This window comes from Hippoglossus hippoglossus, chromosome 10, assembly GCF_009819705.1.
Source record: "Hippoglossus hippoglossus isolate fHipHip1 chromosome 10, fHipHip1.pri, whole genome shotgun sequence".
Classification (NCBI taxonomy): Eukaryota; Metazoa; Chordata; class Actinopteri; order Pleuronectiformes; family Pleuronectidae; genus Hippoglossus; species Hippoglossus hippoglossus.
Window position 1 is genome coordinate 4,320,578 of NC_047160.1, and position 16,851 is coordinate 4,337,428.

At 40.9% G+C, this 16,851-nt stretch overlaps 1 long non-coding RNA gene across 1 annotated transcript; it reads right to left on the reverse strand.

Moving 5' to 3' along the window:
- Window positions 1-3,908: 3,908 nt before the first annotated feature.
- Window positions 3,909-15,559, reverse strand: LOC117769665. Its single transcript, XR_004615265.1, has 3 exons — window positions 15,548-15,559; window positions 5,730-5,733; window positions 3,909-4,078 (listed from the first exon to the last, which is right to left on the reverse strand). It is a non-coding gene; the product is annotated as an uncharacterized LOC117769665 (long non-coding RNA).
- Window positions 15,560-16,851: the final 1,292 nt, after the last annotated feature.

Sequence of the window (16,851 nt, forward strand, 5' to 3'; positions counted from 1 at the left end):
CATATTCACACAAAATAGCAGTCAGTTGAACCCTTTTAACATTTCTGTTCTATGTTCTGTTGCCTTCCTCTGTGAAATAGTTTACTCTCATGGGAGCATGAGGGAAAACAGAAACATGGAGCTTGACAGCAGAAGGCTAGTTTCTTTTTAAAAACCCTGATTTGTGAAACCAGAGGGCAAAGTGGTGCAACCAACCATTTATTCTTTTCCACCAGAAACTCATGTTGGATGCACAACCAATGCTCCTTTATGGCTGGATGGTTACTCAGCTGGCCATTCATCCTCTGCCCCATGCATTCTCCCTCTTGTCTGTCTTCCCAGAAGTCCTCATGTCAACACAGTAATAAATAAAGCGAGGGTGATTGGATTGTAACCATAAGTGGCACCATCGGACAAAGCAACCTCTGCTGCACAAATCCATCCAGGATAGATGACAAGATATGCAACAAGGAATGAGCCCCGGAAACAAGTAAATGTGTTATGGATCCAAATGCAAAAAAGCCATGCCTGGTAATTTACATTTGGCAAGGGCATGACAAATCCAATTTCAGTGCACACTGGAGTTAAGTTTTAATGTCAGGTATTAAAGTGACTCAAGTAGATCAGTGGTGTACATGTTGCACACTTGAGTAAAGACACAGTCTGAATGATAATTTTCTGTCTTTGCTGCAAAATACTTAGACGTTGCTACACTGTTACATCAGTTTCTTAGCACTAAATTGGATTTATTTGTATTTATCTGCAACAAAATAAGAAAATAAGTACATTTGAAAAAGGGTTAGCTTCCAACTACTGCAGCACAAGCACAGTTCACACTATTACACCCATTATCGAGTTATCATTTAATTCAGACCCTTTGAAATGTCAACTTTTAAAACAAAATTTAAATTCACAACAAGCAGATTTTTATTTGATTCTGCACCAAATTGCAAATACTAATAAATATCAGTCCCCTAAAAATGCCAGATTTTTTTCATTAAGATTATATATTAAGGAAAAATTAGAAAAACGTTTTATCTAACAATGATAGAAAAAAATGAAAAAAGCATTCCTGGATCTGCCATTTGATCTGAACCCACACCAAAATGTGTTGGGTTCTTCACTGACCCATTGCACATCCTGTTACCAAGTTTCCTGATAATCCCTCGGAGGGGAAAAAATGACCTCCTTGGTGGCGGTCATTAGCTTAGCAGCTGGATTTACATTGATAAATTTTGCTAAAGCAAACACAGCGAGAGTAGATTATCAACTTTACCATATCCCTACAATCCCTAGTGTTGTTAAAAACATTTTCATACTCCCCATTTTATATTTGCTTACCTGCAAAATACATAGACATGACCCATCCCATCATGTTTCATGGAAACCTGATGAGTTGTTTTTGCTTAATCCTGCTGACAAACACGCAAATACCAACCAAGAAAAATAAACACAGACAGGGGTGAACACATAACCAATTATAATAAAAATTATAAATAAAACAAACTTTGTAACCAGTCTCATCCTTTGTTATTGAAGGTCCAGTGCATGACAACTTTGACAATTATCGTTAGGACTGAAAATTACAGCTAATTTTACTAATTAACTCCATTCTAGATGGCAGAAAATGAATAAAGAAAAGCATATACATCGGATCAGTGCTTTTGTAATACATATCTCCGACTCACGCAGTATATGAGAACACTGGCTGAGGTTGCTTGATACTGTACCCCCACACTGAAACTGTAGAGTAGGCCCACTCTGTGTGAAGACAACTGAGAATGTGCGGTGTACAGACTACCTGCAGGTAATGGAAAAGTTGGCTTCAAGCAGTTGTCAGACAGTGTGTGTTCATGTGTTTTGAGAGAGGGCTGATGAGAGGGGTTGGGATGTAGCAGTGTGTTGCACACTCTTGCTAGCTTTTCCAGGATTACCAACCCTAGCTTTAAACACCAGTTGTGTACAGAGCAGCTTTCATGAACCATACACTGAGTCATTGTTAACAATTTACTTAAAAAAGTGTAGATAAATAATCATCAACTATTTTACTATTACTGACAACTTTATTGATCCTAAAGAGGGCAATTAATTTGCAGCTTACCCCGATCACACTATCAACATCCAATATGATACGTGTCAAAAAGCACAGGTCAAGAAACAAACAGGTCGTTGAAGGACATCAAGATAAAGATTAAGAAGGTTAAATAAATAGCAATACAAATGCACTAATTAGATAATAAATAGGTATTTGTTAGATGTGATATCATGTAAAAAGCACAGTCATAAAAGATGTCATTTAAAATTACTGCTGTCTGAGTTTAGTAGCCTGATAGCAGAAGGAATGAAAGATCAGTTCTCCTCGGAGGTACAGTACATGATAACTGCGGTCTGAAGGCATCACGTGAACTCCTGAAGAGGAGATAAGAGGACAGTGTCATCAGAAAACTGAATAAGAAACCTTCTGTCATGACTCTGAGCTGATCTGTGCTTTTGTTGAACACATATGTCGTTATGGACGTTTTCCTTGCGTTTAGATTCGTGTTCATTCTGAGTTCTGTGTTTTCAGTTTTTTTAGAATTTTTTCCTTTTTGTGTCTGTCGCTTTACTTCCTGCTTTTGTCCTGTTCCCCGCCCCTGTGATTGTCTGCACCTGTCCCTCATGTGTTTCCCCTGTGTTCAATCATCCCTGCCTCCCCTGTGTATATAAGTCTCTGTGCTTCCCTTTGTCTTTGTCAGTTCACCTCTTTCACTCGTCATCGTCTTTCACTGTCATGTTTCCAGTGTTTCTAATGTTTTTTCTGCTCTATTGACTGTTCTTGTGATTACACTTTTATGATTCCTGTTGTGTTTATCATGTAAAGCATCTTGTAAACCTTATTTTGGAAAGGTGCTATATAAATACAGTTTATTATTTTTATTATTATTTCAGTTTAGCCTTTTGCAGTCTCTTCTGGTTTCAAGTTTTATTTTGATTCTGTTAACCTAGTTTATTGAACTCTATTGTGTATCTTGTTCTTTTGTAGTTTTATTTTTGCCTTATTAAAGGACACCTTTAGTTATTTTACACATCTCCTGAGCTACCAAGGTATCTGGGACTGGTAGGTTCTGTCCAGAATAGGCCTCAGCGATAGTGTAAACAATCCAATGGGACAAACACTGTTTCGAGAGATATGAGACTGTAGGCAGGCCAGCTTCCTCCTGAAGCAGAGCTGGATCAGATTGAAAAGTGCTGATCTCAACCACCTGATTTACCGTCTGAGGGTTTATGTCTTTAGGCAAAAACGAGGGGTTTGGCCAGAGAGACACACCTGAGTCACCTGCCTTCCTTCTTAAACAATCGTCACTTACAGACAGAGCATGCAACTCACTCACCCTCTTGGCAGAGCATATAGCCAGAAGGAAAGCTGCTTTGTGAGATAGAACTTAAGGCTGGATTGCCCTATGGGTTCATAGGGAGACCCCAACCTGATTTTGGAGGCCAGGTCATCTGACGCAGCACTTCATCACTCTCCTTCTTGGTCAAATATCCCTTACATAGCCTGGAGGTGTGTTTGGGGTCATTGTCCTGTTGAAATACAGATGCTGGTCCCACTAAGCGCAAACCAGCAGGGATGGCATGTCGCTGCAGAATGCTGTGGTAGCCATGCTGGTTAAGTTCACCTTTTCTGCGTCTTACAAAGACATGGCGGTTGGAACCAAAGAATCTCAAATTTGGACTCATCAGACCAAAGTACAGATTTCCACTGGTTTATGTCCATTCCTTGTGTTTCTTGGCCCAAGCAAGTCTCTTCTTCTTGTTGTTCTTCCTCAGTAGTGGCTTCTTTGCAGCAATTTGACCATGAAGGCCTGATTCGTGCAGTCTCCTCTGAACAGTTGATGTTGAGATGTGTCTGCTACTTGAACTCTGCGAAGCATTTATGTGGGCTCTAATCTGAGGTGCTGTTAATTTGCGGTTTCTGAGGCTGGTAACTCTAATGAACTTATCCTTGGCAGCAGAGGTAACTCTTGGTCTTCCTGTCCTGGGGCGGTCTTCATGAGAGCCAGTTTCATCATAGCGTTTGATGGTTTTCGCGACTGAACTTGAGGATACATTCAAAGTTCTTGAAATTTTCCGGATTGACTGACCTTCCTGTCTTAAAGTAATGATGGATTGTCATTTCTCTTTACTTTGTTGAGTGGTTCTTGCCATAATATGGATTAGAACTGTAGTCGAATAGGCCTATTCACTGTATAGAACTGTGCACCAACCCTGCCTCTGCACAACACAACTGATGGTCTCAAACACATTAAGAAGGCAAGAAATTCCACAAACTAACTCTTGACAAGGCAAACCTGTTAATTGAAAACCATTCCAGGTGACTACCTCATGAAGCTGATTGAAAGAATGCCAAGAGTGTGCAAAGCTGTCATCAAAGCAAAAGGTGGCTACTTTGAAAAATCTAAAATATAAAACATATTCTGGTTTGTTTAACACTTTTTTGTTTACCACATATGGAATATGTGTTCCTTCATAGTTTTGATGTGTTCAATATTCATTCTCAATGTAGAAAAAAATTAAGAAAAACCATTGAATGAGAAGGTGTGTCCCAACTTTTGACTGGTACTGTATAGTATATGTGCATAATCTGCTTGAAGTTTTTTATATCTTTTAAGATTAAAGGGTGCTTATGTCGTGCAAGCACAAATAAAGCTGTTTTAGATTTTTGAATGATGAAGTGGATCAATATTCTGGTTTAATTTTTAACCACTTCACATCAGCATTGTCATTTTCCCATCTCAAAAATGTTTGTACGCATGGGTCAGAGTAAGGGTGGAAGTGCACACATTCTCCTGTCAAAATTGTTTTTATAAATCCCAACGTTTGCGTGACAAGTTGTGTACGCATCTGCAAGACAATTTCATTACACAATTTAATACAATGTCAAGACTATGAATGAGTGAACCTTTGGGTATAGTTTTAAACCAACAGCAGGAGTCTACCTGCTTGAGTGTCGACTCATAATTGAAAAGTTCCAAGTTCCAATGATGGAGAATAACCTTGCAGTAAAGATCTATGGCAGAAATCACTCAAAAGTGTAAGCGCTTCTATCAAACAAACTTTCTGTAAAATGTGAGGTTTGAACTCCAAGCCTCGGGCTACCAGAGGAAATGTGGATCAATAATTCAGCCCAGTGCAGACACTGTACAATATTGACATTTTGTGCTGTGGGGCAGTAGAAGTCTTTCTAACTGGCCCTTTAACTGTGCAGCAGGAAGATTCTTCTGTTGGAACAGAAAATGATTTGGTAGCTTCAACTTTGTGTGCTCTATTTAGCAGTAATTGAATTGTGTGTGAGCATAGCACAATCCAGTTCTGTCATGTGTAAACTGTAACCCAAATATGGAATATGTGTGTGTGTTTTATTTTTTGCCCCTGACCATTATGCATAAATTACTTTAATTGTGTTCTGCATGTTCATTTATCTCAAAGAAACATGTTTAAATGGACACCAATATTCCAATAACTGAAGGATACCACATGTTCTCTTTCATGTTTGGAAGGGGAAGGTGAGGTGAGGGGTGTTTAACTGCAACATGCACCTTCACCACTAGATGTCACTAAATTATACACACTGAACCTTTTAAAAGAAAGATCTCTTTATCTATACACATGCATATATGCCTTTACACATGTACATTGCCGTGGACCGGTTGTGTGTTGTGGTTGTCTGTTGTTCACACTAATAATATGGATTTAAAACCCTGTTCGACCTTTCTACTGCACATTTGTCTTCATTTCAAAGTAGATTTGTTTGTAACTTTGGGTCACTTTGTCTATCCCACATATTACGTTGTTCCATTCTGTACCACATCATAATATACATTTACTGTATCTCATATTTTCAAGGGTAATTATATTTGTATCTCTCATTATTTCTTTGATGTTAAAAACTACATTCAGATTTATGGTTGTAGTTGTGCACACGAAAGCTTGTAACATCCGCTATGGCCAGTATGGACAGCATTTTAAACCACTGTACATGTAGTAATAAACCGCCTCGCTGTGATTCTTAAATGTGAGTAAAGTGTTACCGCTTTCAGTTTGTATCTCAGTGAGAGGATCAGATGACTCCAGCTGCTTCCTAACAGATGCTTCTTCTACTGTAACATATGAAGGTCTTCAGTGCTGCGGCTGCTCACTGTAAAAAAAAAAAAGATGTCTGGTTGTAGACACAGCTGGACGTGCTGTATAAACATTAGTATGTAGAGGGTCGGAGTGAGTGGGTGTGAATTTGCATTGGCATAATGCTTTTCCTAGCTCCTTATCCTGACCAAAAATAAATGCCTAACCCTTCCCTCAACCCAATTTTGACCCTGACCCTAAAACCAACTCTTAACCCTTGAATAGCTCTGACCAAAAGTGGGTCAGAGGGTGAGTACCGGCCAAAATGTCTTCACTTTCCCAAAATGGCCTCACTCTGTAGGTTGTAGCTAAATCTACAGAAAGTTCTACAGAAAGTGTGAGGTCCTCAGAAAGATGTCTGTACAAGCACGCACACTCATTGTTGCAGGCTGCTGCTGCTGCTGAGTAGATTATATTAACATAAAGTACATGTGGCCAACTGTATGTGAGATCATGTGAGATGTTAGATAGAAAAAATAAATGAGAGAGAAAGTAAAGCAGAAGTATATGAAAGGTAGAGATGTGCAGGCTGAATAGTAAAATAGATACAGAAGAAGCAAGACTGATAAAGAGGAAGAAAGGAGAGAGAGAGAGAGAGAGGTCAGACTGCAATGCTGCAGAACGTACTCTAGTTTTTGTAGCTGCACCTGCTATTCTGGACACATTAGTAATTCTCTACTGCCTCCCTGTGGTGAAATAAGGTATTACAGACTACCCTCACTCCTCTCTCGAGCACACAATCACTGGTGGGAAGTAACTTCAGTACACTTGAGTATAATCAGTAGTGGGATGCAATGAAGTACATTTACTTTGTTACTGTTACTTTTAGGTACCTCTCACTTTTACTTTGTAACATATCAGCAAATATCTGTACTTTCTTCTCCAATACATTTTAAAATACATTGCATTACATGTTCACATTGTTTTTTAAAAATCCTTTTAAAAGTAACCATTAACGAGAGGGGAATTGGTTCACTGATCCAATCAGAGCGAGAAGGAAACATTAGACCCGCCTCCTGCAGGAGCAGCTGAGATGGATTCAGAAGAGGCTGACACTTGCGCCATAATGATGTAGTGGACCATTGCATTAGGTAAAAGGCTAAACTCAGCAAATACATTTACTTTTATTACTTTAGGTTTATTTTAAAAGCAAGTACTTTAACCAAAGTATAAACTTTAACAAGGTAATTTTACTTTTACTTGAGTACATGTCTGTCTATTTAATTGTACTTTTGCTTCAGGTAAATGTCTGAGTATAATGTTTTCTACCTGTCCCCCACTTCAGTTCAGATATAAAAATACTGACAGCTACAGACACCAGTTACTTCACTTTAACATCATTGTGTATGACAAGCATTTACTAGATGCAACCATTGTTTCCCAGCCTTTCTGGCACATAACCATAAACCACTTTGTTAAACTATTACATAGAAGCTATATTGTTTAAGCTTGTTACTGAAAACAAATGGTATTTTTCCTCCATCAATTTTGTATCAAATGTAACACACAAATCTGTCATATGATCCAGTTTCACAACATCATTCTTCAACTGAACTGTTGAATTATTATGTGATGAGGTGACATGCAGCTACATAATGAGAGAAGTCATCATGTTAGTATTTCTGAATGCCTGAGTGGTGTTTTTAGGATTCTGCAGCCCCATAGCTATGTTCACCATGGTGTTTCTTCATTTGCATCGCACACCAGTTCTTCAGCTCATTCAAATACCTCAGCCCACACAACTATAAGGTGAGTGTTTGTTTGTGTGTGCATATGTCAGACACATCCCTCAGACCAAGCCAGTCCTCATATTGTTTGTGTTCTTATGCAGGTGAAAGACGAGGGAGTGGTAGCTGAGGAAGCACAGAGGTACTGTACTGTACTTGCCCTAACAAATGTCACAACATGAATAAATATAATAGTTTAACTTATCTCAAACAATATCCACATTGCAATATTGCATCAAAAACCTCAGGGTAAATAAAAAAAAACACAAGTGAGTATTGAGAAACATGGTTTTGTTTTTTCTGCACTCAGTTCTCTTTTTGTATTGTGTAACTACAGGTCTACCTTCACAGAGTGCTTCATCTTGAATCACCTGCCTGTGCCATGCTGCATGAGATGCAGACAGCGGCCTGACCAACAGATCCAGGCCAGTGGCGGGAAGCATGTCAAATGATTGACTGCATTTCACCAATACAGAGGAATTCATCTTAGAGCTTTACAGTCATGATTTCTGTGACTCCTGATTATAAATAGCGGAGATGGCTCAAGAGAAGAAAGCTGCACACGTGAAAGCTAGCTAGCTATCTCCGTTTGTGAAAAAAAACTCATTTATTGCACATGAATTGTAAGATGCTGCTAATGCCAAAGAGGAGCTTTCTGTTTTTCTCGAGATTTTGATGCTAGAGCATACCGCCTGCCAAGGGAATCATTTGTTGCCTAATTAATAATGCACTGTTTGAAGACAGGTCTTGTCTTTTTGTGTAGCAACAAGAGCTAAATAGCTTTAATTATTTAATAAGACGAGAGAACAAATGTTCACAACATCGTATTACCCCAATCCTTGCTCCTCTCCATTGGCTCCCTGTCCATTTTAGAATCGATAAGATTTTACTTTTTATTAGTGTGTACGAACTTTTAAGTTTTCATGTGACAAAGCTCTATATTTATTCAATAAATTTGAACACTACCTTTTTTCTGACCACCTAAACATGGTTGTCTGGCCTCCTTGTCACATTGCATCCTTCTGATTTGTTATTTATCTTATATTTACTTTTCTTGCTTTGCTGTCAAAGCACTTTGTAAACGAAAAGTGCCATATAAATAAAGTTTATAATCATTATTTGTATCAGTATTTCAGGCATTTTGTAACCATAGGTGTACAATTTTTAAGCTGTATATTGTCATGGTTAGGTGATATTTTCATTGTTGTTCAAGGTAAAAAAAAAATGCTGTATCATTAATGAACGAATGTTTGGAACAGGTAAACATTTTTCATTATTTAATGCCGATGGAGGGATGGATAAAGTGTTTGAGTCCACAAAACATTTTGAGTTTCAGGGGTAAACAGCTGTATTGGATTTGGCTGCCATGCTGATGAACTATCACACTAGTTCCTTTTAGTGTGATGGTTTACTCATTTATATTGTGTTTGCACTACTCAGTACTGTTAGTATAACTTTTATTTTTATGTTGTTCATTGTGGAAATGTACCCTTTGAAATGCTGACTTTTATATATTTTTTTTACTTTTATACCCAATTAATGTGTGATGCCAGTGCAAGTATTTATAATAAAAAGCAATATTTTGTAAATATATTATATTAATATTTGTTTATTATTATATGTTATATATAATATCATAAACTAAACAGCAAAATCCCTGAAACGGATATACATCCCTGAGAAGCTATAAAAAAAGCACCTGTATAGTCAAACAAGGATATAATGGCAGGTGTGTTAATAACCAACTATATACACTTTTCCATTTCTGGATCATAGACATCATCCTTATGGGGCTTGTGGGCCTGAGACCAGGGCAGCCAGTCTGTCCCTTGTAGCATTCCCAGAGCTCTCATTATATGCTAGGGCAGGGGTCAGCAACCTTTACTATCAAAAGAGTCATTTTTCCCCCTCTTCCACCAAATAAAATTTGTCTGAAGCCGCAAAACATATTTGGTAACACTCCTTATAAAGTTTTGTATATAGTAATACTCAGTGTTGTGCCAGTTCACACTTAAAATGAACTAGTTCAAAGTTCAGTTCCTGCAGATGAAAATGAAGTAGTTCACATTCATAGTTCATTTTTGACTGGGAGGATTTAGGTGACGTACGGTCATGTGTTTGGTTATGAATCCATGGTGTCGGATCATGTCTGCGTGTCGCTCCTCATTTTAACACTGAGTCCTGGCTGTGAGCGGCACATCTCGTGTTGTACTGAACATGTGGACGATTCATTTTCATGATGTTTAAATGCAGCCTCATAAACTCTGGAGCGAATCAAACAAACACTAAGTGACTTCATGTGCTGATCAGGTCCTGATAACTAGTGACGAGTGTTTATTAGTTCAAGTGAGAGCAGAGTGGAGGAGGACACAGAAACTCCAGCTCGGTACAAACCAACTGCAGCTTCTGCTCTGATCACTGAGCAGCTGTGACAAGAGAAACTCTGTGTTTCTGTTTCCACTGTTCTTCAACAGGGTCACTGACCGGCTGCTTCACGTGAACGAGCTCTGATCTCACTGCATGTGTCGCTGTGAGCGAGCCCTGGGGCCTGTGTGTGAGCGCTGTCTGGGAAAATACACACGCACACACACACACTTTCTCTCGCCTCTGTTATTTCACATGATGGCCTGATATGATGATGATTTAAAAAATTACGTTCATATGAAAACTGATTCCTTCAGTTCCTCATTCACGAAAAATATGAACGCATTCATTGAACGCAACACTGTATAGGGAGCCACTGCACAGGGGCTGAAGAGCCACATGCGGCTCCGGAGCTGCGGGTTGCCGACCCCTGTGCTAGGGGATAACGTGGAGGTTGGGGGTTAAGAATATCCTGTGTAATTACGTCATCTGGCTCCAGCATATCTCCATTATCCATACACACATTGTGTATCAGGCACAGGACGCAATGACCAGTAACCTACAAGGCACTAAAAAGGGTAGACCTCCATCTAGTTTTCATCATTCCAAAAGCCCTTTCGATTATGCTGCGCCCCCTTGAATGATAATTGAAGCGCCACTGAATTTGTCCATTAACTGGCTTTTTGTACCTTGTGATGAGACAAATTGGTGTGTCCAAACAGGGACAGCCACCATCATCCAAAAGGATGTAACCTGTGTGAGGGTACTGTCTGTAAACGCTGCTGTTATTCATGATGCAAGTGTCATGGAGTGACCCCGGGGAACCAATAACTCCACTGGAGTCACATTGTCTGCATGTTTATGGAATAAAATATTGAATGCAGGGCTCCCTGATAGCCGGACAAATCCTTGCCCAACTGCATCCAGCTCTCCTGTCTGTGGGTGGCAGTAGATTTTGGCACATTGAAGACCTTGGATACAACCTGATAGCACAGTCCATGAGCCAGTAACCATATATCAGGACTTCCAGCTGATTACCCCAGCCATGGTCCTGTTCCCTTGAGGAGGTGAAAGTCCTGCTTCAGCTCTGCCTCTACGTTGAACCACAAACGCAGGTTGGGCATGTTGTGGTTTAGTTTTGAGTACGATGTTGGAAGACCAGTCTGGAAAGGAAATAAGTTCACATCATTGTTCTCAATTGGAAGTATTTTCTGTAGTATCAGGTGTATGTGTGGGTAGGAACCTTTGACATGTTAATGATGCAAGGGGAACAATAAAGACTCAGCTGGCGGAAGTCAACCTGCAATGTGGTCTGTCATGTTCCTGTGTCAAGTCTCAGCTTAGACTCTATAGAGACAGTAAAACAGGAGCCACACAGAAGGAGCACAACGAGAGGCTGCGGACGACGCTGTCATGTCTACAGGAAGCAGGAGTGACACTAAACGACAAGTGTGAGTTCTCTAAAAGCAGGATAAAGTTCCTGGGGCAGGTCATAGAGGCATCGGGGGTCAGTGCAGACCTGGATAAGATTAGTGCAGTGAAAGCCATGACAGAGCCCAGAAATGTTAGTAAGGTGAGATGTTTTCTGGGGATGACATATCACCTTGGGAAATTCCTACCTCACCTGTCAGAAAAAAAACATCTTCTCAGAGATTTACTGAAAAAGTCAAACATGTGGATCTGGGGTTCACAACAGCAACATGCCTTTGATAGCATCAAAGAGGAACTGACGACACCTCCAGCACCGGCACTGTATGATCCAAACGCTGATTCATCTTCATATGGTATGGGCGCTGTGCTTCTCCAGCGACGAGCAGGTACAGAATGGAAACCGGTGGCGGGCGCTTTGAAGCGCTCAGCTGCACTGAACAGAGATACGCCCAGATTGAGAAGGAGGCATTGGCCTCAACTTGGGCCTGCGAGAGGTTTGCAGAGTTCCTCAACGGGAAAAGTTTCCACATTGAGTCGGATCACAAGCCTTTGGTTCCTCTGCTGGGCCCTAAGAGTTTAGATGTGCTCCTGCCACGCATACAGCGACTTTGCATGCAACTAATGAGCTTCTCAACTGCTGATGTGCTTTCCAGAGCTCCTGTCAGCAACACGACTGAGGGGCTGCATGAGGATTAGATCAACCGGTATGTGGACGCTGTTATAGCTAGTCTGCCAGCTACAGAGAAGAGGCTGGAAGAAATTCAGACCATGGTCCACTGTGGGGGCAGATCTGTTTCAGACAGAAAACAAACATTATTTTGTCATTGTGGACTATTTTTCCAGATACTTTGAAGTGGCCAAACTAACATCCACTACATCAGAAGCAGTGATTGAACACTTTAAGTCCATCTTTGCACGTCATGGAATACCAGAAGTGGTGCGCTCGGACAATGGACCACAGTTTGCATCTGAGCCATTCAGGAAGTTTGCACAGGATTGGAGCTTTGGTCATGTGACATCCAGCCCTGATTTGCCTCAGAGAAACTGGGAGGCTGAGTGGGCTGTGAGGACAATTAAAGGTCTCCTCAAGAAATCTAGTGATCCATACCTTGCGCTCATGGCATACCGTGCTGCTCCCCTGGCAAATGGATACAGTCTCACAGAGCTTCTCATGGGGAGGAAAATAAGGACGCCTACTCCTGTCATACCATCCCAGCTCATCCCTGCATATGCAGATATGACAAACTTGAAAATGACAGAGCAAAGATACAGACAAAAACGGAGACAGAACTATGATCGCAGACACAGAGCACATGACATGCCGTTCCTTCATCCAGGTGATCACGTGTGGGTCAAGGATATGCTTGAAAAGGGCACAGTGGTGTCCACAGCATTAGTCATTGACCCGAAATCAACAGAATCACTAACAGTTTAACGTTACCAGCTAGTTTAGAATGTTGTGTATCTCGGTTAGATACAACAAAACGTGTTTGCAGTCTTTCCTACTCACCATAAACCGATCCACCAGCAGTCCCAGGAGTCGAAGACTTCTTCTTTTTCTAACATTTCTTAGATATGCAGTACACAATCGCTAAAGAATGACTATAGCACCTGCAACAGAGATCACTACAGCTGAAGACGGCATGTTGGAAATGTCCGGCAAAACTTTCTCCTTCTTCACTTTTGAAGAGTGAGTGATGATTTTACCTCTAATGTATGCTTTAGATGCTTCCCAAACAGAGGATATTTTGTCTATGCAGCCAGTGTTAATTTCAAAAAAAGATTTAAGATCCTCTGATAATGAGTTGCTAAGTGACTTATTTTGCAGTAACATCGTATTGAGCTTCAAACAGCCTTTTTTTTACCTTATCTGAATAAAATATGCCAAAACCTTCCTTTTAATTTGGTTCCCACATCCATTTATGTTCCATGATATTATATTCATGTACCTGTTAGCCATCATTTTCAAACCTGTAAGTACCCTATGATTGCAACTGTAACTTGCCCATAATGGCAGTAATTTTACCCAAACAATTGTTCTATAAGTTACCCAGAACGTTATCAGGTCTACTCAAATATACTGTCTTAGTATTAAAAAAAAAGTGGAAAAATCAAATGTAAACATACCGAACAATAACTCGAGCAAAGCAACACAGAACATGACGTTGCTAAGCAACCCCCTACCATCCCAACAAAACTACACTGACTTGGTCCGTGAGGCGCGTTGACGGTTTACTGGTGTCAACACAACCATTTTGGCCCTAAACAAACCCATCACAAAAAGTTAAATTACTTCCATCGATCCACACGCACTTTGTTACATTTTCAATATAAAGTCCAATTGTCCTCTATTTAACATCTTGCATAAACTTCTCTGCCTCCTTGCTGTCGGAATGTTTTCTTTTGTCCTTTCCATGTATAGATGAGTGTTGCGGGTTACGCCAGCCTGTGCCTCATATCCAGCTTGTGCAGACGTCTCTTTACCGGCATAAAAGCCTTTCTTTTCTCCACTAGGTCTCTCGTCAGATCCTCGTAGAAAGACAGCTTACAGCCCTCCTATTCGATTTCACGTTTCTCCTTGGCTTCCTGTAGCACCTTGTCTCTGGAGAAAGCACATCATTATGGTCCTAGGCGGCTCATTCGGGTTCGGCATTGGGGCGAGAGAATGATGGGCACGTTCAATAAAAAATTCACTGCCATTCAGACCAAGTCCTTGAGAGAGAATCCTCATCCAGATTCTGCATCACTCTGCCGGTCTCCTCCTTGCCGTCTTTCAGTCCCAACATTCTGACATTACTTCTGTTTCTGTTTTCGAGGTCCTCCACACGTGTCTCCACGGTGTTTCCAATCTCTTGTCACACTTCACCATGCCTTTCTCCATCCGAGCGTTTACATCTTAACATATTCTTATCGTCATTCCTTCCAGTGTAAAATTTAGGATCGTCCGATATGAGTTTGTTCAGCTCACGTGTCGTATTCGGGGGAAACTCTCAAGCGGTGAGCTGCTTCTCGCAGCTAGCTTGCCTCATGTTTCCGCACCATTGAAAAAAAGTTTGCTCTATTACTGCTTGATATTTCACCGTGAAACGGCAAATTGTCGGTCGGTTACTGACAATAGTACTTTACTTTAGTAGAGGAGACTAATTTTATGACCAGAGGCGAAGTGTATGTTTCCAAATTGACATAATTAGCTGTTGGTTGTACGGAGCTCTCGTAGTGTGCTGCCATCTTCTTCAGCGGCCCCACGTGACTCATAAACAAAGGTTAAACATTTGACCATAAAGAAAACAGTAAATAGCTCCAAAAACTGTATTTGCGCAAGTTTTTTGCCAGCATAGTTTATTTTTGTGAAATGCAACATGATCCTTCATGTTCAATTTAAAAATGACGAGAATGCTCCTTCAAAATTAAGCATTTTAAATCATACCAATGAGATGTAAATGGACCCAAACCACATATTTCTGCTGGACGTGTTACCGGCGCCAGACCTAAGGGAAATCTGGACCGGCAGCAAGGGTTAGGGAGCGCTGCGTAACCAATAGATACATATATATAGTCTCTGTGGATTGAAGAAGGGAGGAGACTAAGTTTAGCGTCTTGCTCAGGCTGAACTCATTTATTAAGAGCTGCGCATGCGCGGAGTCTGTGCTTACGGTCTCCCTTCAGGATCCACCGCTGTACCAACAGCACCATCTACTGACGTGGAGTATAATTGTCATGTGAAAACTGCTAGAATAGTTCAGTTGTTTTACAAAAAATAGGGGGGTATCTGTTAAAATAAAAACTAAATGCATAGCATTTCCAACCTATTACAGACGCTGTGCTATGTTCAGGCCTTGGTTTGATTGACTTCCAGTCGGAATTTGTGATTGGTCCAGGAACACCAGCAGAAGCTTCATCAGGTTGCTGTAAAACATGGAAGATCTAGTGTTACTTGAAAATCATACCATCATGTTCTAGCAGTCCAACCATGTTCAGCTGCTCTTGCTTGTTCCTCAACAGGGATGAGCGAGTACACCATTATCAGTCTCTGTTCAACCAACTAATTTATCCGTATCAGTACTTTGACTTAAACCAGAAGTGGGTGGGACTTAAACCGGAAGTTGGTATTTTAAGTCTAACATGGATATGGGTTGATCAGAAGTTGCTACATTTATTGTTTATTAGAAAACTATTTACAGAACAGCCTTGGAATTGGTCTTAAGACACCGATCCATCTTGTCAGTTTGACAGTGCTGGTCACATTTACCGCAAATACAGCAAATAAAGGTTGACTTTAAGGTACTGTGTCCTGGTTGCAAGTTTCCCTTCCTCTTCAAGTCCTTGTCTAAGACTCAGGTACAGATGACAATTTAGATTGTTTCACAGTCTAACCTACCATCTGAGCCCCTTCCTGAACCGCTGCACAGTTCCAAGGGCTGGTATCCCTGTGTTCGCAAGAAGAAAACAATGTAACTTGTGGAATTCTCGAAAGCAGGCACAGGTGAACATTGCACTTTGAACATCTGAACACAGTCTGGGCCTTGCAGTTTGGGAGTTTGCAGCGTTGCCGCCCACTTTCAACCACTGGCCAGTGACCCACAGCATCTGAACGGACTTCCAGTGTTGGAATAGCCTTAGCTGGACCTCGATGTTTCTTCTTTTCGAATTCCCTTTCAACATCAGATGAGGGCCGCCCCCTCTTCTTCCTACAAGAGTTGAAGAACTGGAGGCCGGTCTCTCTGTGTGCACAGATTACAAAATCCTGTCAAAAGCTCTGGCCCTCAGACTGAGGGAGGTAATGGCGTCCGTCATCCACCCTGACCAGACTTACTGTGTGCCCGGCAGGCTCATAAGTGACAATGTCACTTTGATTCGAGATGTTTTGGACCTCTCCAGTTCATTGGCAATAGAGACTGGTCTTATTTCCATAGACCAGGAAAAGGCTTTTGACCGGGTTGAACACCAGTACTTATGGCAGACTCTGGCTGCTTTTGGGTTCAACCCAGGCTTTATAGCCATGATCCGGGTTTTCTATACAGACATTGCGAGTGTTCTGAAAATAAATGGTGGGCTGAGTGCTCCTTTTAACATCGAGAGAAGGGTGAGGCAGGGCTGCTCTCTCTCTGGTATGTTGTATTCTCTGGCCATCGAGCCTCTGCTCCATAAGCTAAGAAAGGTTTTAAAAGGTGTGTGTTTCCCCCAGTGC